The 26,650-nt window shown below is 38.5% G+C and overlaps 1 pseudogene; it reads left to right on the top strand.

Annotated features, from left to right (window-relative positions):
- The window catches only part of LOC133631792 (cell surface hyaluronidase-like), a 104,459-nt pseudogene that overhangs the window by 27,618 nt on the left and 50,191 nt on the right, over positions 1–26,650 (top strand).

Below are 26,650 nucleotides of genomic sequence, written 5' to 3'. Positions count from 1 at the left end.
TGTATCCATGGACAATGTTTGTCATAAAGTATTATGAACTTGTTTAAGAAATGTTCATATGCTTCATCAACCTCATTTTCATTGTACACATTGTCCCAATTTTGCTTTTCTAGCTCAATTTTGAAAGCAATCATCCTCTTCTCTGTGCAAAGTCTTCGAAATGTCATGTTGTCTTCCATGGTCTTCTTCTTGTAGTTTCCATCATATATTGTGAAAACTGGCAGATGATCACTAACGTCGGTTATAAGTAGACCACTTGTAGTGCTATTATCAAAATCATTGGTAAAAATATTATCAATAAGCGTGGCACAGTGTCCTGTGATTCTGCTTGGCTTTGTAATTTTAGGATATAAAATGATGCTGTACATTGTATCAATTAAGTCACTTTTGCTTGTTAGGGTTCAATAAGTCAATATTAAAGTCACCACATAAGAAAATTATTTATTTACCATTGTCTATGTAATTTGCCTTGATCCATTCTTCAAATGTTTCTATACTTGACTTAGGTGATCTATATATACAACTGATGAATATGTTTTTGTTTTTTTCCTTACATATTTCAATGGTGATACATTCTAAGATATTATCTATAGCAAATGACGTGTTTTTTTACCACTTTGTAGTTCAGGTTCATTTTCTCGTTCAACAATCTTTTATGTTGTTTCAATAATCTCTATAAGTGTAGGTGGATGCACTCATGAAATTAAATTAAATTAAATTAAATACGTTTATTTCGGTCATATAATCAACCATCAATCATTTTGTGTGACCAGTTTAACAATACAGATTAGACATATTTAACAATCATACACATTTACACACAAAAAGAAAATAAAATAAAAAGAATGACCGAAAAATGAATAGGTTGAAGCCAAAGCTTATATTTGCCTATCCTATACATTCACTGAAAATTAGATTGCCTGGAACATTAAAAAAATCAATGGGATGAAAGTAATTGTTGTTATATTTTATAATTTTCAATTACCGGTATTTCACCTTTCAAGGTTTTCTTAAACCTTAACAAAGAACTACATGTCTTCAGCTCATCACTGAGCTTGTTTCACCCTTTAACTCCTAAAACTGAAATACATTTGTATTTTATATTCGTTCTTACTTTACCTTTTTCAAAAATCAATATCCCCCGTAAATTATAGTTTTCTCCTCTTAATTGAAATAACCTAAGAATACAAGCTGGAAGGCTGTTGTTCTTTACTCGAAACATAATTTCCATTGTTTTTAAAAACACAATATCTGATCATTTTAACACATTAGAACTTATAAATAATAGATTGGTATGTTCATAGTAGCATGCTTTGTGTATTATTCTAATTACCCTTTTTTGAAGTTTAATTATTGGGTTTATGTTTGTTTTATAAACATTTCCCCAAACTTCAACACAATATGTTAAATATGGAAAAATAAAATATTAATATAACATTTGCAGACATGTCTTATTTAGCATGTGTTTTACTTTATAAAGAATAAAGTTAAAGTTAAAGTACAACTGATAGTCACACACACACTAGGTGTGGTGAAATTACTCTCTGCATTTGACCCATCCCCTTGTTCCACCCCCTGGGAGGTGGAACATAGCATACATCCATTGCAATGGATTTGGATATTTTTCCCTTTATATATTCAATATGCGGTTTCCAACATAATTTATGATCAGTTATTATTCCCAAGAATTTAGTTTCATATATTCTATCAATTTCCATAAGATTTAATTTTAATTTTGCTTCACAATTTGTCCTTGCACCACTAAACACCATAAATGTAGTTTTCTTATCATTTAATGATAACTTATTAATATCAAACAATTTTTTTAGCTGAATCAACTCAACCTCTATTATCCTCAACACTTCCTTCAAGTCTTCTCCTAAACAATATACATTTGTATCATCTGCAAACATAATACATTTAAATTGATTAGATACTGAACAAATATAATTTAAATAAAGTATAAATAACTTAAGTCCCAATACCGAGCCTGGTGGAACCCCACAAGTTACTCTTCTTGGCTGTGATTTAGTCTTATTAATTTCCACATATTGAGATCTATTACTTAAATAACTACTTAACCACTGTTGTGAAACACCTCTTATACCATAGTTTTCCAATTTTTGCAGAAGTAAGGAATGATCGATTGTGTCAAAAGCTTTACATAAGTCAATAAATACTCCAACGGTGTGTTTCTTTTTTTCTATTGCTGTAGCTATGTTTTCTACAAAGTCCATCACCACTCGGGATGTCGATCGATTACTCCTGAACCCGTATTGATGGTCATTCAGTAGCTCAAGTTTGTCAATGAACTTATCAAGTCTATTTACAAATAATTTCTCAAGAATTTTTGCGGATTGAGGTAGTAGAGACACCGGTCTATAATTTGAGACCATATGTTTATCACAATTTTTATAAATCGGAATAACTTTAGCAATTTTCATTTTGTCAGGAAAATTTCCAGTTGATAAAGATTTATTACATATACAGGTATAAGTAAACGGCTTCAAGACACAATCCATCACTTCTTTAACAAGTGACATATCCACGTTGTTACCATCGACAGATTTTTTTATATCATTCATTCGTTTATCCTGATCCATTTCATCTATGATATTCCACAGCATGTTGTTGTCTTCGTGAAGGGTCCTCATTTGTTGGTGCATTTCATAGAAGTCCTTTATGTTGTTATTCTGAGTTTGCAGACTTTCTATATTTTCCTGCAGACTTTTCAGATCTTGTTTGTATTCTGTTGTTGCTTTTCTCAGATCTTCTTTCATTTCTTCTTTTATTTCTTCTTTAAATTCTCTCATTGCTTTTTCCACTTTTCCAAAGTCATGGATTAGTTTTTGTAGTATCCCGTCTTGATTCCCATCATGTCCTGTGTCCAACCTCAAATCTTGTTCCACCTTGTGTCCTTGGTCAGCTGACACCGAACGTTTCGGGATTTCAGTTCTTTTAGCTTTGGTTGCTGACGTCAGTGCCTCTTGTGTTTTGAACGGCAGTTGCTTCTTTAGTGACTTGCGGGACTTTTAACTTGTTTGTTTCAACAATTTCGTACCTTCCGCCGTTCAGAGATCAATTTGAGGTGTCAGCCTGTCAACTTATATCACTATGCGTCGTCGAAAGCACTTTAAAACCGCTATAGACTCGCCGTAGCTTTTGGTTGCTAGGCAACCGCTTTGACTTGTGTGTTATAATGAAGGCAACACATGATGTAACTGTCTATATTAGCTATATTAGCCTACTATCAAAATGACTATGTGTTGCAGGATGATGCAAACATTTGTTGACAGAAATGTTGAAATGTAATATTTATTTTACACATTTTTACAACATTTACCATGAATTGATTAACGTGGACCCCGACTTAAACAAGTTGAAAAACTTATTCGGGTGTTACCATTTAGTGGTCAATTGTACGGAATATGCACTGTACTGTGCAATCTACTAATAAAAGTCTAAACCAATAAATCAATCAAATTGGAAAACATTAGTAAAACTTCTCAGAGGGTGCGATAACTCCTGGAAATGACTGGCTTAGAATGGCCAAAGGTATAGATGTGTGTGTCCAAGTTAAAGGAAACGGCTGGCTGTCTTCTTCTAATAGATTTAATACAACCTTTGCAAGCTGGGTAACGTTTGCTGTGGTCTGGAACAACATGACACACAAACAACTATCATAAATTACAGATAATAAATGATAAATGATAAAGAAATGGGTTATACTTGTATAGCGCTTTTCTACCTTCAAGGTACTCAAAGCGCTTTGACAGTATTTCCACATTCACACACACATTCACACACTGATGGCAGGAGCTGCTATGCAAGGCACTAACCAGCAGCCATCAGGAGCAAGGGTGAAGTGTCTTGCCCAAGGACACAACGGACGTGACTAGGATGGTAGAAGGTGGGGATTGAACCCCAGTAACCAGCAGCCTTCCGATTGCTGGCACGGCCACTCTACCAACTTCGCCACGTCGTCCCTATAAATGTGTCATGAGACATGCAAATATAAATTAAATACACAGACGACATAAGTAAAGGACATTAAATGAGCTCAAATATACCTACAAACGAGGCATAATGATGCAATATGTGCTTACAGCTAGCCTAAATAGCATGTTAGCATTGATTAGCTTTCAGCCATGCACTGAACAAATATGCCTGATTCGCACTCCAACAAGTCAACAAAGCTCACCTTTGTGCGTTCACGCACAGCATAAAACGTTTGGTGGACAAAATGAGACAAAGGAGGAGTGGCATAAAACACGTCTTTCTGTGGCAACGTCGGAGAAAGTTGTATGTGTTCCAGGACTGCCGAAATTAGTAGGACAAAATGGTGCTCGCCAAATACTGTCATCAGTGAAGCATGTCTAATACAAACAGTGGGATTTCTAACAATTAGGAACGTTTGTGTCATGTTTGTCCTCCTACAAAAACTGTATGAAAACATATTTTTCCCTCATCTTTTTTCATTTTCATACATTTTTAAAAACCTCCAGGGAGCCCCCGGTATAGTGAAACAGATTTCCCCATAAGAAACAATGTAAACATGAATAATTGGTTTGAGCCTCGACAAAAGTCACTATTTAATAATAAAAAATGCACACTTTAAAGACACTAACTGTACTGTATATGAGGGCTGCAAGATTTTGAGAAAAATACTAACTTCGATTTTTTTTCTCCAAAATTGCGATTATATTGCACTTTTATGTTTTTTACATAAAATTGCATAGAACTGCAAAAATAATGAGTGAAGAAATAGCTGTTACATTTTGACTGTCAATCAACACATTCTCTTTTGATCTTTTGTATACATCAAGCTCTTAAACTAAAGAAATATTCGATTAAAACTCTACAGTGATTATAATATAATGTAATCATAAAATACAATAATGCAAGTAGTCATTTAAAAGGATACACACTTTAATTTCTCATTACTGTAGAACTGTTCACCATTTTACTGTAATCAGAAGATAAACAATTTTGTTCTCCTAAATAAAAAAAGAAAATGAAAGACTAATTTCTGTAAGCAAAAATTTAACCTGAATACATATTGAACATCTGAAAGTGCATTTTTTTCCCAGATGGAAAAATGAGGTCGGACGTTGTGTTTATTGCTATCACGTGATCGCGACAGCATTTTCGCTCATTCGTCCGTGTTGATGGGCTCATATTGCCCATCCGATTTGAAGCTGAAATATTCCTGCAACAGGACATTTGGCTTTAAAATCCTTTTCCTCCTAATTTGTGTTAGTTTGCGGCCCTTCTCATCGGCGAGTCGTGTTGGCGGCAGCGCCCTGCTTTCGTTTCCACGCTCAGGTGCTGAGAGCGTTGCATAAAGTCAGACGTCTTTCTTACTGTTTGAAGCGAGGGACAAACAAACGCGAGGCTCAATAATTCTGATTGGTCAACATGTCTGTCGCTCAAATGCCGGTCAACGGCGGAGAAAAAAAAACATAACATAAAAAACTCAGCCTCTTTCAGTTATTAACCACACTAATTAAAACCTCGATGTCGATTTCGATTAATTGTGCAGCCCTACTGTATATGTATCAAAGCAACATAATGTCTTTTTTTATCCAAACACAACAACAGCTAGCTTAACTGTCAACACACACACATGTCTCTTTGGTGCTCTCCAAAATATTACCAAACATGTTGCTACAACAATAAACAAAAAAGGCCTTTTACCTTGTGTCTTTGAATATTTTTGGCATTTGTTTAACAGTCTGGGAGTGGTGAACAAGCAGAGCGTCACCTTCCAGCCATCGCGAGCGTTACAGGGTTTCCCCTTAATGTAATTGAATGTGGTGTGGCGCCATTTTTATTACCGCCACACCTTTAACATTTTTATTTATTTTTTTACTTGAAAACAATTTAAAGTATTACAATGTATTGTAGCCCCTATAAAAAAATCACACAAAGTCTGATGCTATTTTTAACTTTTATTACCAATCTTATGATAACAAAGCACAATTCCAACAGGTTTTACCTCCTGTGCAAACACTTTCATAGCCGTGAGTCTGCGCTTCCCCCGACACACAACAACGCTTCCTCATTTTCCACCAAACACCTTTTGAGGTACGTGTTTGTAAACATGGGAAAAGTTAACATCAAATCCAAACCACACGAACATAAAATATTAACATTAGCTGACCATTACAGTATGAATTTATCTATATATATCTATATATATATAGATATATATATTAGGGGGGTGGGAAAAAAATCGATTCAAATTCGAATCGCGATTCTCACGTGCGATTCAGAATTGATTCTCATTTTTAAAAAATCGATTTTATTTATTTATTTAAAAAAAATATATATATATTTTAATTAATCAATTTAACAAAACAAATACACAGCAATACCATAACAATGCAATCCAATTCCAAAACCAAACCCGACCCAGCAACACTCAGAACTGCAATAAACAGAGCAATTGAGAGGAGACACAAACACGACACAGAACAAACCAAAAGTAGTGAAACAAAAATGAATATTATCAAAAACACTATCAATATTAGTTACAATTTCAACATAGCAGTGATTAAAAATCCCTCATTGACATTATCATTAGACATTTCTAAAAAAACAAAACAATTAACAATAGTGTCACAATGGCTTACACTTGCATCGCATCTCATAAGCTTGACAACACACTGTGTCCAATATTTTCACAAAGATGAAATAAGTCATATTTTTGGTTCATTTAATAGTTAAAACAAATTTACATTATTGCAATCAGTTGATAAAACATTGTCCTTTACAATCATAAAAGCTTGGTAAAAAAAATGGTTAAAAAAAATGGTAAAAAAAAACATATACATACATTTAAAAACAAATCTGTTACCATGCATTGGTTTTAACATTCGATGATGTCATGGTAACCACGACCCCACTACCAGAGGTGTCTTGGCAGTCTAGGGGAGACCCTGCGTTTGCACAAACGTGTCTCGGTACTGCGACCTCTTCGCTGTGATAAAGGTCCCCTCTGGCATATTTTTCCAAAAAAGGCTCCACACTGTGTATGGAGATACACAATTAGCTGCTAGCCGATTGCCATACAATTTGTCAGCCAGAGGGGATCGCCTTTGTGATCAGCATTAGAGGACAATAAACGGCAATGGCAATCACATACTTTTTCACAAAATAGGGCTGATATTGAACAATGGCCGATCACATCCCTATTCTGTGTGTGTGTGCGTAGCGTCCTTTTACTGGATGGAAGCACTCACTCTTTTTCTTTTTCTTTCGCAGGCCGTGTAGTATTTGCAGACAATGCCGACGGCTCCAAGAACATAACCTTGAGAACACGACACATCTTGATTGAAAAAGGCGGAGCCCTTTACATCGGCGCACCGAAATGTCGCTACCGTTCCTACGCCGCCATCGCCCTGACGGGGCGCTCCGACAGCAAGGAGATCCCCAAAGTACCCGATCTGGGACGAAAGTTCATCGGCGTCATGAGTGGCGGGACCCTGGAGCTCCACGGCACAGAGCGAGTTTCCTGGTCTCTGTTGACCCAGAGCGTGCCGGCCTCGGGCCTGACGACGGGAGGCTACGCCTTCCAGCGCAACTTCAGCAGAGGCATCAACCTGCGTGTGGTGGACCAGGACACGTCCGATATCCTGCTCAGGGAACGTTACGACACCCACGAATCACGAAACGACAGTCGACGACTCACCCAGCTGCTCCGCGGCCTGCCGGTGGGTCGCATTGTCACGCTCGCTGTTGGAGACTCGGCCGTCAAAAGTCTTCTGGAGGAAACTAAGAAGGCGATTGAAGAGACGCTTGGCAGCAGCTACGTCTACGACCTCAAGTACAGGTGAGGAAGCTTGTTGCAAACGCGGTGGATTTGCTGTTGTACGGTATACCGGTACTAGTAAAGTACCGCAATACTAATGAATCATAAACGGTACTATACTGCCTCTAAAAAGTACTTGTTCCCCACTTTTTTATAACATTTCTGGTTTGACGAGCAGAGGAGCATGTTTGGCAGCGCACAATCATGGAGTACTTACAAGCAAACACAGTGTGGAGACATTAAAGGGAGAATGGACGCATTTTGGCTTAAAAAACTTACGATAAAGGTGAAGCTATAACACTGAAACGCCCTCAGGAAGAGGTACTTTAAACATGGCTAGCTAGCTAGCGGCTAACGTCCATCCGCAGTCGGCAGTGTTTTAGCTACTTGTAAATCACTAATCCTCGCCTCCATGGTGACAAATAAAGTACGTTTCTTACAAGTATCATCCCGGCAGGACGAGGAATAGCTAAACATGCTTCACTACATACCGTAGGAGGAAAGAATAGCTAACTGCTAACAGCAAGCTAGCGCTCCTCAATACAAATACTATGGGTGGATCTATACCTGACATCCACTGTAATGATACCAAGTACAAAAACATACCTAGTCGATACTACCATGATTGCATCAATATTTTTTAGCATCACAAAATATTTTTCCGTTTTTTAAATTTGTATTTCTATTATGTTTATAAACTCAGAAAATACTTCCCTGGACACATGAAGACTTAAATTATGACCAATGTATGATTCTATAACTACTTTGTATTGGATTGATACCCAAATTAGTGGTATCATCCAAAACTAATGTAAAGTAACCAAACAACTGAAGAATAAGATATTATTACATTTGAACAGAAGTTTAGATAGAACATGTTAAAACAGAAAATAAGCAGATATTAACAGTAAATGAACAAGTAGATTAATAATACATTTTCTAACGCTTGTACCTCATAATGTTGACAAAATAATAGAATGAGAAATGACACGATATGTTACTGCATATGTCAGCAGACTAATTAGGAGCCTTTCTTTGCTTACTTACGACTAAAATAGAAGTTGCCTCACATGTTCAGTATTTTATTAATGGACAACATTGTGCTTGGATATGTTTAATGTACCGTAATATTTTTTTTGTTAAAGACAATGTCATTTTTGTGGTCCCCTTTATTTAAAAAAGTATCGAAATACATTTGGCCACTTGTTTCCTGGCCTGATCGTGGTAAACAAATTTCCGCAAGGTAGGAGGACTATTATTAATAATTTGAATAGTTTTATTTTAAATTATAAAAAAACTGTTAAACTATGTTTTTCAGCATAGTTTAAATATGAAATAACACCCATATAGTCACCTTTACACTCGTTTCACCTCGGGCTGGGCAGAATACTGGTATTACGAATTATACCGGTCTATTTTAAAAAGAGATATATTTGACACAATACCGCCATACCGATATATGTAATCCTTAATTTGTTGACGCGGAAGTCTCTCTGCTCTTTGTGTCTGCGCTGGGTACTGTGCCCCGTAAGGCGGGGTAGGGGGCGCCCTCACTTGACACAAACTCCAGTACGAGGAGAGTGTGAGGCATACCTGTCAACCTTCCCGTGTTTGACAGGGAAATCGCAGATTTTGTCTTCTTATTTTTTGTTCCCCGGGATTTTGCCCTCAATGAAAAAAGAACCTTCAGCAGTATTGTCAGCGATCGGAGCCGTTTGACTCAAGCCTTGGCAAAACTCGTTCATGACAGCAGCGTGGCGAGTTGCAATTTACCTGATTCTCACAAATCAACAACGGCTGCACCTGAAAACGATGGTGAATAAATTTCTGCCAAAATACAAAACTTTGCATAAGTAGATATGTTCTGAGTTGCAAAAAACAGATTTAAAAAGCTGCCAAAAATTATTTATTATATAAGCTTACCAGTCACAAGTACCGTATTTTCCAGACTATAACGCGCACTGGTATATAAGCCGCACCCACTTAAATAAAAAAAATAAAAATAAAAACATGTTTCCATATATAAGCCGCACTGAACTATAAGCCGCACTGAACTATAAGCCGCAAATATATACGCTGTGAAATAAGTTATTTACAAAGAAAGATTTTGTAAATGTTTATTTACATACCCTAATTGTTTCCAAATGGTGTCTGTAACACGGCAGTAAAACGGCCGATCAAATTAAACAGAAGTCATCGTCATGGACCCACTAGCTGTGGAAGCTCGCTCTCCAATCAGCTAAACAGACTCAATAACTCCACGGTGAGGTTTTAGTGAATTTACTGAGGAATTTGTGAAAAATGCCGTTGTAAGTTAATACTAACCCAGACACTCGTAGACGTGTTAGCATATTAGCTAAAGCTAACAACACTACCTTCATAACATTACGATAGCACGTATTCATGAAAACAGACATCAAACATGGCAAGGTTTAGTAAGTATGAGTTGTTTTAGTTATATTGTAAAACTTAAACATTGCTTGGAGTGATGAATGAAGAATTCATACGAGTAGAAACGCTATGGACGGCTAGAAGACTGAACGGTAGTGGTACTTCAGGCTGAAAGTACTAAATGGAAGGACACTGCAGCACCTGCAGGGAGCAAACTTGTCCAAAAGATGGCGCCATAGAACAAACAATAACAAACCCTAGCAGTTTTTTTTTAACTATTTGCATTGCGGCCGTCAGCAAAGAAAAATCCGTAAATTAGCCGCAGCGGTTTATAAGGCGCAGGGTTCTAAATGTAGGAAAAAAGTAGGGACTTAAAAGTCCAGGATTTACAGGATTTAGCTCAAGAAGCACTGCCACAACAGAGGTGTACAAAATGTGGATGTGTGTTTGGCTGCAGTGGAAATGTTGACACCTGCCACACAGCATCCTGCAGTTGACAGCTTGGTGTTTCTGGCTTAAATTTTAGGGAACAAAAAAAAATCTAAAAAAAACTACTGCTGCTAAAGTTGAAAATGTCCCCTAAACCAGGGACTTTATTCTATATTTTATTATTTTGTGTTTTTGTTATTAGCTGAGGTTTTGAGCATAGCTAAAGTTTGTTTTAATGAAGGCAGAAGAAAACGACTATTTTTTAAAATATTTTCAGGGCTTTTTAATATTTTAATGTGCATCTATCTATGCATTAAACTTACTTATTTACTTAAAATTACTCATGTCAAGTATTTGTTTCAATAAAACAACTTCACATGCATATTTGGGTTTGAATTTGTCTAATTTCACTTTCCGGAAAAAAATATTGCGATCTACTGTACATCGTACAGCGATATTCAGCCAAAATATATGGGGATATGTGTTTTGGTCCATATCGCTCAGCCCTAGTTTCACCTAATATAGTAGACTTGCGTGTGTTCTCCTGTAGATTACAGTCAGCACCGGTAGCCTAAGTATCCTCCAAGCATGATTGCTCTGGCCATCACCCGGCCACTACAACACGACCACGATGTAGAAATACTTCATCACACATCCTGGGTAATTCCTCTAAATTGGAACTGGGCTTCCATGTGCTGTGTTGTTCTGCAAAAACGTGGTCAACTGGACGGTCACAGCTACGACCACGAGCCTTGTGTTATTATTTCGTGTTGTTAGCATTACGCGTCCCGCATTGTCATTCCACAAGGCCCACAAGGCTCATCAGTGTCACCTGGAGCTGATGATGTCGAAGATGAAATGCATCAACAGACTTGATTTTTTTTAATGCTGATTGGGCGTTTTTTTAATAATATCCACAAAGTTCAATGAGCAGGTTGTGTTATGTGTGACCATGTTTGTTGAATTTTTGCGCTCGTTGATTTTTTTTTTCTGAACCATGACTAGGGAAGGTTGCCTGACATGGGTCATATAAGTGAATGCTGTGCACCCGTTTAGATTGATGTGATTAATGGCCACTAACTTGATGACAGCTATGAAGCCGCTGACTATTTGTATATTATATGAAAATTAAATTGCAAATAAATCTGAGCTTTGCCTTTGATAGTCTTTTTTTTTTTTGTCTTGCCCCCCTTTTGCCCAAAGTTGGTCAACTTGGTTGTCATGTTGAATATACATTAGTGCCAAGATTAGCCGCCGTAGTGTTGTTGTTAGCTTTGTTCCTCCTTTAACTTGGAAACGGAAGTCCTGCTTGGTGAATATCTTTTTTTTTTTTTCTTTATTAAAAATCTGCATTATAATTAAGCTGTAATATTTAAAGTGCGATGTGGCAAAGGACGACTGAAATACTAAATGTTATGAGGTACAAGTACCTGTAGGGCTGGGCGATAAGGCTCACAAAAGAAGTGCTTTGTATCGGTTGATAACAATAATAATTTTTTTGTGGCCTAGAAAAAATAAGGACTAGAAGAAAAAAATATTAAATGTAAACATTTTTATTTAAAATGTAACTTTCCTCTGATTATAATCCCTGAGCTATCAATGCAGAAAGGTAAAGTCAACACAGGCATGGAAAACACTCAAAACAATGTAAACAAAATAGTAAAATCACATTGAACACTTAATAAGATCTTAAATGAAGGAATATGTAAGAAATGTTTTATAAAGAGTAAGAAAATAGTGCAAAGAGTGAAAATGTAAACCGAGCGAAACCAGAGAAGAACTATGTCCTGCAGGTTTAGTGCCAGGAATTCACGGCTGTGCTCTAATGGGTGAGCACGGCTAAGGTGGTGTAGTTTTAGCGGTCTTGGTGGGGACGAGCGCCTTGCATGATTCAAAGACCCGTTGGTCTGAAGACAGTCCCTTTGGAAAAATCCCCCCAAAACTGCCATACTGTCCAGGTGACTTTTCCCAATTATCGACAATTTTTTTTAGAATTTTTACTTTCTCTCTTCACTCCATGCAAAGAATCAACCGCGAGAACACAAGATGGCTCTGTCAAACTTGATAGTTGACACTGTCTCCTGATTGGCCGTTAGCGTGCCACTGATCAGCGATCACTTCCTGCGTCGCTCGGTTCCCAGAGAGCGAGAGCCTTTGTTCATGCAACCACCCTTGCTTCCATACTTCCGCTTTCTTTTGACATCAAAGAAAATAAATACGTTGTATCGAACGCATTTGTTATTGATATCAATTGTGCGTCTACTGTAATATATATTAATCGTTTTTTTACCCAGCCCTAATTTATTGTTGTTTTTTTTCTTCAGTTTCCTCTGGTGCTTTGTTAACATTCTGCTTTTAGTATTAAAGGCCTACTGAAAGCCACTACTACCGACCACGCAGTCTGATAGTTTATATATCAATGATGAAATCTTAACATTGCAAAACATGCCAATACGGCCGGGTTAACTTATAAAGTGCAATTTAAAATTTCCCGCTAAACTTCCGGTTCGAAACGCCTCTGAGGGTTGACGTATGCGCGTGACGTCAATCATTGAAACGGAAGTATTCAGACACCATTGAAGTCAATACGAAATAGCTCTGTTTTCATCTCATTATTCCACAGTATTCTGGACATCTGTGTTGGTGAATCTGTTGCAATTTGTTCATTGCATTATGGAGAAAGAAGCTGAGCAAGCAAAGAAGAAAGTTGTCGGTGCGAAGTGTCTATTTTGCGAGGGAAGTCAGCAACAACACGTACACAGCCGGCGCTTCTTTGTTTACATTCCCGAAAGATGCAGTCAAGATGGAAGAACTCGGACAACAGAGACTCTTACCAGGAAGACTTTGATTTGGATACACAGTTGCGATAACGTGAGTACACAGCTGCGCTTCCAAACATTTGATCGCTTGCTATAACTAGCTCGAGCTAGTAGCTAGGAGCTAGGAGCTAGCATTAGGATTAATTTGTGGCATATTAAATATAAGCCTGGTTGTGTTGTGGCTAATAGAGTATATATATGTCTTGTGTTTATTTATTGTTGTAGTCATTCCCAGCTGAATATCAGGTCCCACCCGCGCGCTTCCAAACATTTGATTGCTTGCCCGTACGTGCGTGTCATGTACGTAACTTTGATTAAATATATAAGCTTTATGAACCTTGGGTTAGGTGAACGGTTGTTTGGGCTGAGTGAGTGTGTGTGTTATGCAGGTGTTTGAATTGTATTGGCGGGTTATATATACGGGATCCCGTCCATATTACCCGCTCGAGCTATAACTAGCTCGAGCTAGTAGCTAGGAGCTAGGAGCTAGGAGCTAGGAGCTAGCATAACAAACACCTAGGTGTTTTTATGCGGGATTAATTTGTGGCATATTAAATATAAGCCTGGTTGTGTTGTGGCTAATAGAGTATATATATGTCTTGTGTTTATTTACTGTTGTAGTCATTCCCAGCTGAATATCAGGTCCCACCCGCGCGCTTCCAAACATTTGATTGCTTGCCAGTACGTGCGTGTCATGTACGTAACTTTGATTAAATATATAAGCTTTATGAACCTTGGGTTAGTTGAACGGTTGTTTGGGCTGAGTGAGTGTGTGTGTTGTGCAGGTGTTTGAATTGTATTGGCGGGTTATATATACAGGATCCCGTCCATATTACCCGCTCGAGCTATAACTAGCTCGAGCTAGTAGCTAGTAGCTAGGAGCTAGCATAACAAACACCTAGGTGTTTTTATGCGGGATTAATTTGTGGCATATTAAATATAAGCCTGGTTGTGTTGTGGCTAATAGAGTATATATATGTCTTGTGTTTATTTACTGTTGTAGTCATTTCCAGCTGAATATCAGGTCACCCCCGGCTCTCACAGCATCTTCCACTCCCCACTAGTCCTTCACTTGCACTTTCCTCATTTAAAAATATTTCATCCTCGCTCAAATTAATGGGGAAATCGTCGCTTTCTCGGTCCGAATCTCTCTCACTTCATGCGGCCATCATTGTAAACAATAGGGAACTTTGCGTGTATGTTCAATTGACTACGTCACGCTACTTCCGGTAGGGGCAAGCCTTTTTTTATCAGATACCAAAAGTTGAGATCTTTATCGTCGTTGTTCTATACTAAATCCTTTCAGCAAAAATATGGCAATATCGCGAAATGATCAAGTATGACACATAGAATAGATCTGCTATCCCCGTTTAAATAAAAAAAATTCATTTCAGTAGGCCTTTAATTAATCACCAAGCAGTGTAATGAAGGTGCGTCTAGTTTCAGTGACAAACTAAGGCCATGTCTACACTAAGGCGTTTAACCCCTTAAATGAATAATTATTTAGCCTAAGCCCTGTTTCAGCCACACTAAACCATCGTTTAAGGTCCCCCTCCTCGGACAAATTTTTACACGGGTAAGTCAGCAGTGTAATTCTTGAATCTCTGGCACTGAGCTTTGTATGGACTCATTGATCATTTACAAACTGAGTTCGGAGAGGAAGTGACGCCAGATAGACCTCGCCCACCCAGGAAGTGATGTCAGAAAGAACACGCCACAGCCAGCTTCAAAATAAAGCTTGGAGCTAACCACTGGAAATATAAAGGCGAGTCATCCAGACATGGCCATGTTTCTCATTCTTTTACATGTACAGACGCTTGTGGAAATCACACATGAATAGCTTAAGAGAAAGCGATTGCAATTATTTCGAAAACAACACTTCTCAGACGGCAAAAAAACTTTCCAATGTCCGGGTCAGCTGTGATGCTGCTTAGCGAAAAACTTTGTCCATTTGTCGAAGGAGAGACAACGAGAATGCAAGCTCCCGTGGATGTGATAAAAAGGTAGCGTGTGCTTTGTATTACCTGGCCGTCGAGGAAAACGGCGAATGCATTTGGACTGGCAAAGCAGACTGTATCAGTTATTGTTCGCCATGTATGTCACGGACTCAACGTCTAGGCCCAGAGTATATAAAATCACCAAAAACGAATGGACAATGAAGGTGAAGGCAAAAGAGTGAGGAGTGTCCTGACCAGATATCTAGATCCCTAGTTTGATTAATGTCAAATGGTCTTTATCACATTGTTTACGTGACTAATAAAGATTTGATTAATTTATGATGGCTCAGGTGTGATTCACTACAATAGGGCCCCACAACACACTGGATTCCAGTTAATTGAAATACCACAACACTGGATATTGTTCAGATAAGTTAAATTTAAGAACTTGCACACAAAGCAACACTGGAGATGACGATGACGATAACGTGCGCATTTTCCGCGCATGCGTACTAGGTCGCGTTGCGCCGGCAGACGGAGGGGGCAGGGGGTCTTAAAAGGTGGCATTATTCTGTTTGGACACAGATAAGGTTAGGTGGGATTTACCCTGAATAACCTTATCCAGGGCTTAACAAGTTTGCTTTGTCGTGTTGTGTCTTTGTGAGGTTTTGTTTCCTTGTGGTCCCCAGGGGCCGAGAAAAGAAGCTCGATGTGTTTTTGTTTCACCACTGAAGTGAAGCACTCTCACCTTTTGACACCTCCGCACGACAACAACACTTTGTTCTCAGTCTTTATTGTCTGGAATAATATTCTTGTTATACCTTTCCCTCTGGGATTAGACCTGAAGTGCTATTTCTTTTCCTGTTTTCCTCGGGTTTATGCTGCAGAGCGCCATTCCAGGAAAGGACGCACGCTCAGGATAACAAAGTTATGGTGGTAAAGGGTCCATCATTTACGTAAAATGTGGCTATTCAGGAAATGTGGTGTGCATCACATCTGTTCCTGTGAAGGACAAACGCATCATTTGCTGTTTAGTCTGTCAAAACCCTCCCTCCACACTTATCCATGTTCGGCGCATTTTAGCTGCTTGATATTTCTGATTGATTACAAAACTTTAAGGACGTCGTCACGGAAGTAAACAAGGTAGGGGTCAAACTTTCGCATACTGTTAATATTCAATTATATTAGTTATATATTTATATAAATAGATGGATGGATGGATATATTTATATATATCCAATACATATGTATATATATATATTAGGGATGTCCCGATCCAGGTTTTTGCACTTCCGATCCGATACCGATGTTGTTTTTGCACTTCCGATCCGATACCGATACTGGCCGATACTGGCCTTATCCGAGCATGTATTAAAGTTTGAAGTTATTTAGCCTACTTAGTTGTCAGATTCATGTTGAAAAGGGTTTTAGTACTCTTGATAACAACTAGCCAGCTGAATTAGGTGAGTTTGAATAATACACAATGGAGATGTTGACGTGCAGAGTTTCAAACACTCTTCATTTTCTAGCAGGGGACTTTTCAAATGATGCTACATATTAGCAGTAATGCTACTTTTTATAGCAACGCTTTTGCCCCACACTTGACAAATTACGGTTGTCTGTTCGACATATTCCCACTTGAAGCCAAACCACCGCCAGACGATGGACCCCCTGCTGTTTTTCTTGGGAATTAATTAATTCTTCCTTCATTATTACCGCTCACACGGCTACGCTAGCATCACAGCTAACGTTAGCCATGCTGCTACCTCTCTGCTGGGAGAGTGCGTATACGTATGTGACATATGACGTGACAGTATGTGACGTATGTAAGACGGTGCGCTTGCTGTCTGTGACATGCAGACACAAGAAGGAGTGGAAAGAGCCTGTCGTGTAATGCCAGCAGCTAAAAGCAACTGCGTGAGAACGTATACTCGACTGTGTTGGAGGTGTGCTGGAAAATGCGGAACGGAAATTAGGGAGCAGCAGAAAAGTGGTATGTATTATTTAAATCGGTGCATTGGAAAACGCGGACCAGAATTTTTTAAAAAACTGGATCTGGATCGGCATTTTCCCATGCCTTGCCGATACGCATTTTTTGGCAAATATCGGCGGCCGATCCGATCCAAATATCGGATTGGGACATCCCTAATATATATATATATATATATATATGTATATATATATATCCACATTTTTGTAGCCCAATGCGGTCCCCAAGGCAATGCTCCTCGCTGGGCAAACAAGTCAAACACTTAGACAGATTCTCCAGTGTCACATTTCACCCCAGGGTGCCCAGGCGGCAGAGAGGTCTTCACAGAAATCCCTTGGAATCCACAACACAGCGCTTCAAAGGGATTAAACGATAGAGCCGTGTGTGTGTGTGCGTGTGCGTGTGTGTGTGTGTGTGTGTGTGTGTGTGTGTGTGTGTGTGTGTGTGTGTGTGTGTGTGTGTGTGTGTGTGTGTGTGTGTGTGTGTGTGTGTGTGTGTGTGTGTGTGTGTGTGTGTGTGTGTGTGTGTGTGTGTGTGTGTGTGTGTGTGTGTGTGTGTGTGTGTGTGTGCGTGTGTGTGCGTGAGTGAGTGTGTTTCTGAGCTCACTCTGGTCACACTCACATTTATCACCATTTATTGGAGGATTAAGGATGTAATCTTAGCTCTCTGTGGATTTGCCTGTAGGGGATTCACACCTCGGAGTCACGAGACAGCGTGCAGTTGATTCATTCATCGTGGACTGCTGAGAGAACCTTTTTGCACAAATAGTGTGTGACTGTTGTGACATTTGACGCATGCTTAAGTTGACACTAGGGTTGTACGGTATACCGGTATTAGTATTGTACCGCGATACTAATGAATCATTTTGGGTACTATACCGTCTCTGAAACGTATGGCGGGTGGATGACGACTTTTGTGATGCGGTTGCGGATGAAATAATTGCCTATCCGCGCATCTCTAGTCCCTGGACACATAAGGACTTTGAATATGACCAATGTATGATCCTGTAACAACTTGGTATCGGATTGATACCCAAATTTGTGGTATCAACCAAAACTACTGTAAAGTATCAAACAACAGAAGAATAAGTGATTATTACATTTTAACAGAAGTGTAGACAGAACATGTTAAAAGAGAAAGTAAGCAGATATTAAGAGTAAATGAACAAGTAGATTAATAATGAACTTTCTACCACTTGTCCTTTTTTATTTTATTTTATTTAGCCTTTATTTAACCAGGTAAAATCCCATTGAGATCAAAGATCTATTTTCCAAGGGGGACTTGGCCAAGAGGGCAGCAGTAAGGTTACATTAAAAACAGTAAACAACACATAAAACATCAAATTTACAACATTAAGACTTGTTTACAAAATACATGTGCATACAGAGAAGGTAGACTGCAATCCATTTAATGTAACAAGGGTTTGAAGTTGAAGATTCGATTGTAGGTTATTCCAAGCCTTCGGTGCTGAAAACCTAAATGCTTTCTTGCCCAGTTCAGTTCTTACTTTGGGGACGACAAGTTGCAGAACATTCATTGAACGAAGATTGTGACTTCCTTGTTTCTTTGTTAAAAGACAAGACAGATAAGATGGAGTGATACCCAGAATGGTTTTGTAGATGAACACATACCAATGATGGAGGCGTCGAGCACATAAAGACGTCCAGTTAACCATTGAGTATAACACACAATAATGTTGTAATGTTGACAAAATAATAGAATGGAAAATGACACAATATGTTACTGCATACATCAGCAGACTAATTAGGAGCCTTTGTTTGTTTACTTACTACTAAAAGACAAGTTGTCTTGTATGTTCACAATTTTATTTAAGGACTTAACTGCAATAAGAAACATATGTTTAATGTACCCTAAGATTTTTTGTTAAAATAAAGCCAATAATGTAATTTTCTTGTGGTCCTCTTTATTTAGAAAAGTACCGAAAAGTATCTAAATAATTTTAGTACCGTTACCAAAATATTGGTATCGTTACAACACTAGTTGACAAAATCAACGGTCTTGCTCGCAGCAGCACTGTCTCTGTCATTTAGATACAGTGGTACCTGTTTTTTGTACGCCATAAATTTTGCACAAATATTTTTTTTCTTTAAAAAAGTTTCCCCCGAATTTTGTATGCCGTCTCGGTTATCCTACGGCTAACAAACTAGTCCAGTTTTTTGCGTGTCATCCCGCAGAATCAAGTGCCCAAACAAAGAGTCGTACGTAGGGATGACAACTGTCTCACAATATCAGTGTTTTATATCAGTTGATAATGATAATTATCTGTATTTTTCATGACCTATCGAAAATGAGCACCAGGGGAAAAATATATGAAATGTAAAACTTTTAATTTCAAATGTAACCTTCCTCTGATTATAGTCCCCTCAACCACCAAGGCAGAAAGGAAAGGAAATGTCAACAATGTTAACACAATTCTGAAATAGAACACTTAACAATAACCTAGATGTGGGAATATAATCGATTTTTAGATGCATCGCAATTCAGACGATTATAAAATTGATTAGTAAATGTTAATAATTGATATAAGATTTATTTATTATAAGTAAAGTAATGTAGACCGTTCTAAAATGTAACTGACTGCAGCAAGCCATCTGAGAGATCCGACCATCTCCTTTATTTTAGGGCACTTATGTTCCAATTTTGCACACATTTCAATGAATTATATAAATGTGGGAAATAATTCAACTGTTTCTTACTACAAATGCACTGTTTTTAAAAGTTGCAAGTGATAAACGCTTATTTAGTAAAATGAAAATAAATGTAAAACTGGATCAATATACAAGAATCAAAGCTGTATCAATAATAGATTTTTAATCGAATCGTAGCCCCTGAATCGTCATCATATCGTGAGATGCCCAAAGATTCCCACCTCTTTAAATAAAGGTGCAAAAATAAGGAATATGTAAGGAAATATTGTGAAAGTTTGAACATGTAAACATAGAAATACCTGTATGGTATGTCTCGCAGTTGATTCTTTGCATGGAGTGAAAAGAGAAAATAAAAATGAAGAAATAGTGGATAAAAGAGGAAAAGTCACCGACATTATGGCAGTTTTTTGTTTGATTTTATTCAAACGGACCATAGTATGTACACCACTTAAACCACGCTCACCCTCTAGAGCAGGGGTAGCCGGGATGTCGAAGCTACAGTTTGGCCAGCGAGACGGCACGATTCCATTAAGCGGTGTTTTCATATAATATACAAATAGTCAACGGTAATTTTGTCAAAGTTAAAAAAGTTAGTGGCTATTAATCGCATCAATGTGAATATGTGCACAGCATAAACGTATATGACCCAAACCAAATAACCTCTCCTAGTCATGGTGCAGAAAAAAAAATTCAACTAGCACAAAAATTCAACACACATGCTCACACATAACACATCCTGTTCATTGAACTTTGTGGATATTATTTTAAAAAACGCCCAATCAGCATAAAAAAAAATCTAAACTACACCCATTTAAATCCATTAAAGGCCTACTGAAATTAATATTTTTTATTTAAACGGGGATAGCAGATCCATTCTATGTGTCATACTTGATCATTTCGTGATATTGCCATATTTTTGCTGAAAGGATTTAGTAGAGAACATCAACGATAAAGTTCGCAACTTTTGGTCGCTGATAAAAAAGCCTTGCCTGTACCGGAAGTAGCGTGACGTCGCAGGTTGAAAGGCTCCTCACATTTCCCCATTGTTTTCAATGCAGCGAGAGCGATTCGGACTGAGAAAGCGACAATTTCCCCATTCATTTGAGCCAGGATGAAAGATTTGTGAATGAGGAACGTGAGAGTGAAGGACTAGAGTGCAGTGCAGGACGTATCTTTTTTCACTCTGACCGTAACTTAGGTACAAGGGCTCATTGGATTCCACACTCTCTCCTTTTTCTATTGTGGATCACGGATTTGTATTTTAAACCACCTCGGATACTATATCCTCTTGAAAATGAGAGTCGAGAACGCAAAATGGACATTCACAGTGACTTTTATCTCCACGACAATACATCGGCGAAACACTTTAGCTACGGAGCTAACGTGATAGCATCAGGCTTAACTGCAAATAGAAACAAAAGAATTAAGCCCCTGACTGGAAGGTGTTGCGTTGACCAGCATTCCTCCAATGGGGAATTCAAATTGCTAGTCTCTCCTAGATTCTTTTTATGGCAATACGCTGATGTTTATATTCAATCAACAGGCAGTAGTTGGTATTTTGTGGTTTATTCTCCAAGCTTAGAGGACAAACCTGAGACCAATCTAGCACACCAGCGTTCCCCAGCCCGGTCCAGATCGGTCTAGCTCGGTCTAGCTCGGTCTCCCCTCAAACCCCCGGAAGTCCCGTGATCTTCCCTCTGTCCCTCGCCCCCACTCCCTTTGTTTAGACTACTCCGAGTTATCTCTACTCTGACACATTCCAATCTAGAAGGCCAACACCTTACTATGAGACTCAAAAGAAGGAAGAATACTAGCTATTCTTTATATGACTATAGGAGTTTAGAAAGAAGTAACACTTAAATATGGATATGATTCTGATCTGCTTCCAACAAGTCCCCCTTTAAGATCTTCTAATAAGATCTTTATTACTTGTACAAAACTTATAAAGCATGCCCCACATTAAAGTAAATAAATGATAAATGGGTTATACTTATATAGCGCTTTTCTACCTTCAAGGTACTCAAAGCGCTTTGACACTATTTCCACATTTACCCATTCACACACACATTCTTAAGGTTTCTTAACAAAACCTTTCCACATATAAAGTGCTTTTTTTGATTGATTGATTGATTGAGACTTTTATTAGTGAATTGCACAGTACAGTACATATTCCGTACAATTGACCACTAAATGGTAACACCCGAATACGCTTTTCAACTTGTTTAAGTCGGGGTCCACGTTAATCAAACTGCCTCAAGTTGTTGCTCAGATTAAATAAAATGACAAAACTTTTCTTTTACATATAAAAAGTGCAACATTAAACAGTTTCAAGTCAACTTAGCCTCAGATTAACTTTTCTTTCCCCCCCCCCCAACCTGGCTAACTTGGCAGTAAGAGGATATATGGGCTCATTGTTCTTCCACCATAGAAGTGGGTCAAAATCTAGTTTTTAATGCAATATGGACTTATATCTGCTGCTATAAAAACATTTGTTATTGCTTTAACCCTGCCTGCCTCGCCGAGGAGAGGCTGCTTGAATGTGGTGGTGACGCTTCAAATGGGTTAGCATGTTTGACGTGTTGTCAGAAGCAGCTGCTGAACAATGTCGGCAAACCTCCGTCCTCCATTGTTGTATCGCGCAGCCAAAGTGTTCCCAAACGGGAGATCTTAACGAGGCAGGAGGGTCTTCCAGCTCTGGCTTTTACATGTTATCGTAGCTCGGTCGCTGCTAGCATGCCGTGTGTTGTGCCTCGGTGTGCATTGTTTACACAACGTGCGGTACGCTACTTATTATGTCCGTGTGGAAACTCGTTCGGTACACCTCCGAACCGAACCGAAACACCCCGTACCTGCAGAAAATAGATCTTCTCAGGTTTCTCTATGCTTAAATTTTCACACCTTGCACTATTTTATTATACTTTACCTCTTACATGTGCCTTATTTTTGCACCTTCATTTTAAGAGCTTATTAAGTGTTCAACGGGATTCTACCATTGTGTTTACATTGTTTGAGTGTTTTCCTTGTGTTGACATTTCCTTTCTGCCTTGGTATCTGAGGGGATTATAATTTTAGGAAGGTTACATTTGAAATAAAATATTTATTTATCATTTAATATATTTTTCTCCTAGTCCTTATCTTCCATAAGTCATAAATTTCAATAATGATCTATATCGATACAAAACTTATACCGTCAAGCCCTACCAGACTCTTTTGTATTCCCTGTTTTTGTCCCTCATGAGAGCAATTAACCCCGCTCACAACACCCAAACACACACACCAGCACCCACACCCACAATCACACATTAACACCCAGCAAATCATGAGGTGGTTTAAAGGCTGCAAAGATCAACTAGCAACTGAGGCCGAAAAGTTTCTGTTTTCCTCCCCTGTGCTTCCTGCATGTGCTTTTATCGGTGCTCATACAGGTTGCATAGCAGTGGCCCCCGGGGCAGAAACTTTAGTTCCTCCACACCCCCGCCTCCTACGAGAGGAAAATCCACAGAAAACCAGACATGACAGAGGACCAGTCCCCAGATGGATCCGGTTTGCGTAGTAGACAAACATCAGGGATCTTTCCACAAGAATAGTTCAGGGACAAAGTCCTTATTGGACATTATAAAAGTACATTTATTAACCTAATACTTGTTTGGGGTTTTTGTACAAAAATATGTCACTTTTGGGGTACATGACAGTGTTACACCCCTACAGTTTTTCGGGTGGTGCCTCCTAAGGCGGGGTTGGTTCATGTTTTTCATACCATTCAGATGACCTTAGACATATTATTTTTGTGAGGTTCGTTTGGACAGTGGACAAAAACACAAATATTTGGGATATTTGAAATTCAATAAGAGTTGAGTTCACCACCCAATCCTTTCCACCGTCGCACCCATCGGTCGCTCAGATGATTTCATCGTTTTATATTTTAAAGTATTTTCTCCCAAACATTCATGATGTATTAAACCACAGGTGTCCGAGGTCCAGATCGTTTTACGTGGCCCTCGAAAACCTAAAATAGTGCGACATTAAGGACTTCATCTTTCTTACTAAATATATTCCTTCTTTCAATGTTGACAGAAAAATGTCACGTCTTTTAAACTTGAGAATGATCTGACCATGCGAAGAACATGATAGTAACACAGGGGTGTCCAAAGTGCGGCCAGCAGCCAGAGTTTTAATGGCCCGCATCATATTTTTGAATAAAAACAACATTAGGAATGTAAAAGAGAGATAAAATGTGTAATGTAATGAGAAAAAAGTTGACAAAATTGATATTGAGACTTGAGGAGATTGCGGATGTAGAGACAGGGCTGCGGAGCGAGCGCTGAGCCCCTGGACGGACAAGCTTCACAGTGTTTTGGCTGAATGAGAATAAGTTTTGTCTTTAAATATAAAGGTAATGTCTGTTTTTAGCCTTTCTTTTTACAAATAAAAAATATATAAAAGTGGCCACCCGTGAAAAAGTTTGGACACCCCCTCCATTAATATGTATATTCCAAACATTATTTTTTAGATTTCAAAAGCAAGAACATTATCCATCAAGATGCACGTAAAATAATATTTCATTGCATGTGGGATAATGTCTTGAGGTGATTACACATGAAATATATTTACTGTTACAAGCGGCCCTCTAAGGCAGTGGTCCCCAACCTTTTTCAACAGCTTGAAAATGTGTCCCACGGACCGGGGGGGTGTATGTTTTTGGGTTTTTTTTGTCATAAGAAAATACAATCATGTGTGCTTGCGGACTGTATCCCTGCAGACTGTATTGATCTGTATTGATATATAATGTAGGAACCAGAAATATTAATAACAGAAAGAAACAACCCTTTTGTGCGAATGAGTGTGAATGAGTGCAAATGGGGGAGGGAGGTATTTTGGGTTGGTGGACTAATTGTAAGTGTATCTTTTTGTTTTTTATGTTGATTTAATTAAAAAAAATATATATATATATATATATATATTTATTTATTTTTTTTAAAATGTCTTATGCGGCCCGGTACCAATCGATCCACGGACTGGTACCGGGCCGCGGCCTCGGTAGTTGGGGACCACTGCTCTAAGGGCATGTGGCCGCCTCTATTTTTAAATACATTACACTCCCTTGCTAATAGCATCCTATTTGTTTTCAAATTAATCTATAATATTCAGTGATCCAGTGGAACCTTGATTAAAGATCCTTCCTTTTCACCGGTACTTTCCAGGCAGGCGTGGGCTTTGGTGTCGGTGGTCGGCGGCGGCAACGCGTCGTGCTCAGAAGAATGTGAGGGAACACGAGAACCACGACACAGGAGGACGCGGCCGTGGCGAGCCGCAACTTCACCACGGTGAACACGGCGTGCGCTTCTCGGTCACCCGCCTACAGCGAATGGAAGAACGGTGAGGAACACTCAATGGTGCAACTTCCATCACGTCAATATCTGCCAAATTTGACCATGCATTACATCAGAGAAAACACAATGGTGTACTTGATGGACACGACAACCTGCTACATTGATTGATTGATTGATTGATTGAGACTTTTATTAGTAGGTTGCACAGTGAAGTACATATTCCGTACAATTGACCACTAAATGGTAACAACCGAATATGTTTTTCAACTTGTTTAGTCGGGGGTCCAATTAAATTGATTCATGATACAGAATATATGACTATCAGATATATAACTATCATCATAATACTGTCATCACACAAGATAATCACATTGAATTATTTACATTATTTACAATCCGGGGTGGTGTGTGTGTTGGTGTGTGTGTGTGTGTGTGTGTGTGTGTGTGTGTGTGTGTGTGTGTGTGTGTGTGTGTGTGTGTGTGTGTGTGTGTGTGTGCGTGTGTGTGTGTGTGTGTGTGGGGGGGGGGGGGGGTGGTTAGGTTATTGGTTGTTATCATCAGTCATCAACAATTGAGAACAGAGAAAATGGATATTGGAACAGTGTAGGTCAGACTTGGAGAGAGAGAGAGAGAGTGAGAGAGAGAGACGAGAGAGAGAGAGAGTAGAGAGAGGAGAGAGAGAGAGAGAGAGAGAGAGAGAGAGAGAGGAGAGAGAGAGAGAGAGAGAGAGAGAGAGAGAGAGAGAGAGAGAGATCATAAGGCATAAGAAAAAGTAAAACAAAAAGTAAAACAAAAAAAAGCATATTGGTGTGGTGTAGTACAAAGCTGAGCCATCGGGTCAGATTAGTAACTCTTTGACAGTGTGTATCACATTGTGGGGCCAATGTGAAGAATAATGATGTTGTGACCAAAAATTCTGATAACATAAAAAATTGGGTTCCCTTAGTTTGCTTTTTATATATGTGGCGGTGGGGGCGCGGTCAGTATGACCTCATCATATATATGACATGATCATTTTGATTTGCAATGATGCTTGGATATTTTCTTTAAAAAGACTATGTATACAAAATCCAAAACCAGTGAAGTTGGCACATTGTGTAATTTGTAAATAAAAACAGAATATAATGATTTGCAAAATCCTTTTCAACCTATATTCAATTGAATAGACTGCAAAGACAAGATACTTAACGTTCGAACTGGAAAACTTTATTTTTTTTAAATATTAGCTAATTTGGAAGTCACATTTGAAAAGACCAGATTCCAAGTGGATTC

The sequence above is a fragment of the Entelurus aequoreus genome, linkage group LG17 (assembly GCF_033978785.1).
Source record: "Entelurus aequoreus isolate RoL-2023_Sb linkage group LG17, RoL_Eaeq_v1.1, whole genome shotgun sequence".
In the NCBI taxonomy this organism is placed as follows: Eukaryota; Metazoa; Chordata; class Actinopteri; order Syngnathiformes; family Syngnathidae; genus Entelurus; species Entelurus aequoreus.
The sequence above is the reverse complement of the archived record's forward strand: the minus strand, read 5'-3'. Positions and strand labels throughout refer to the sequence as shown.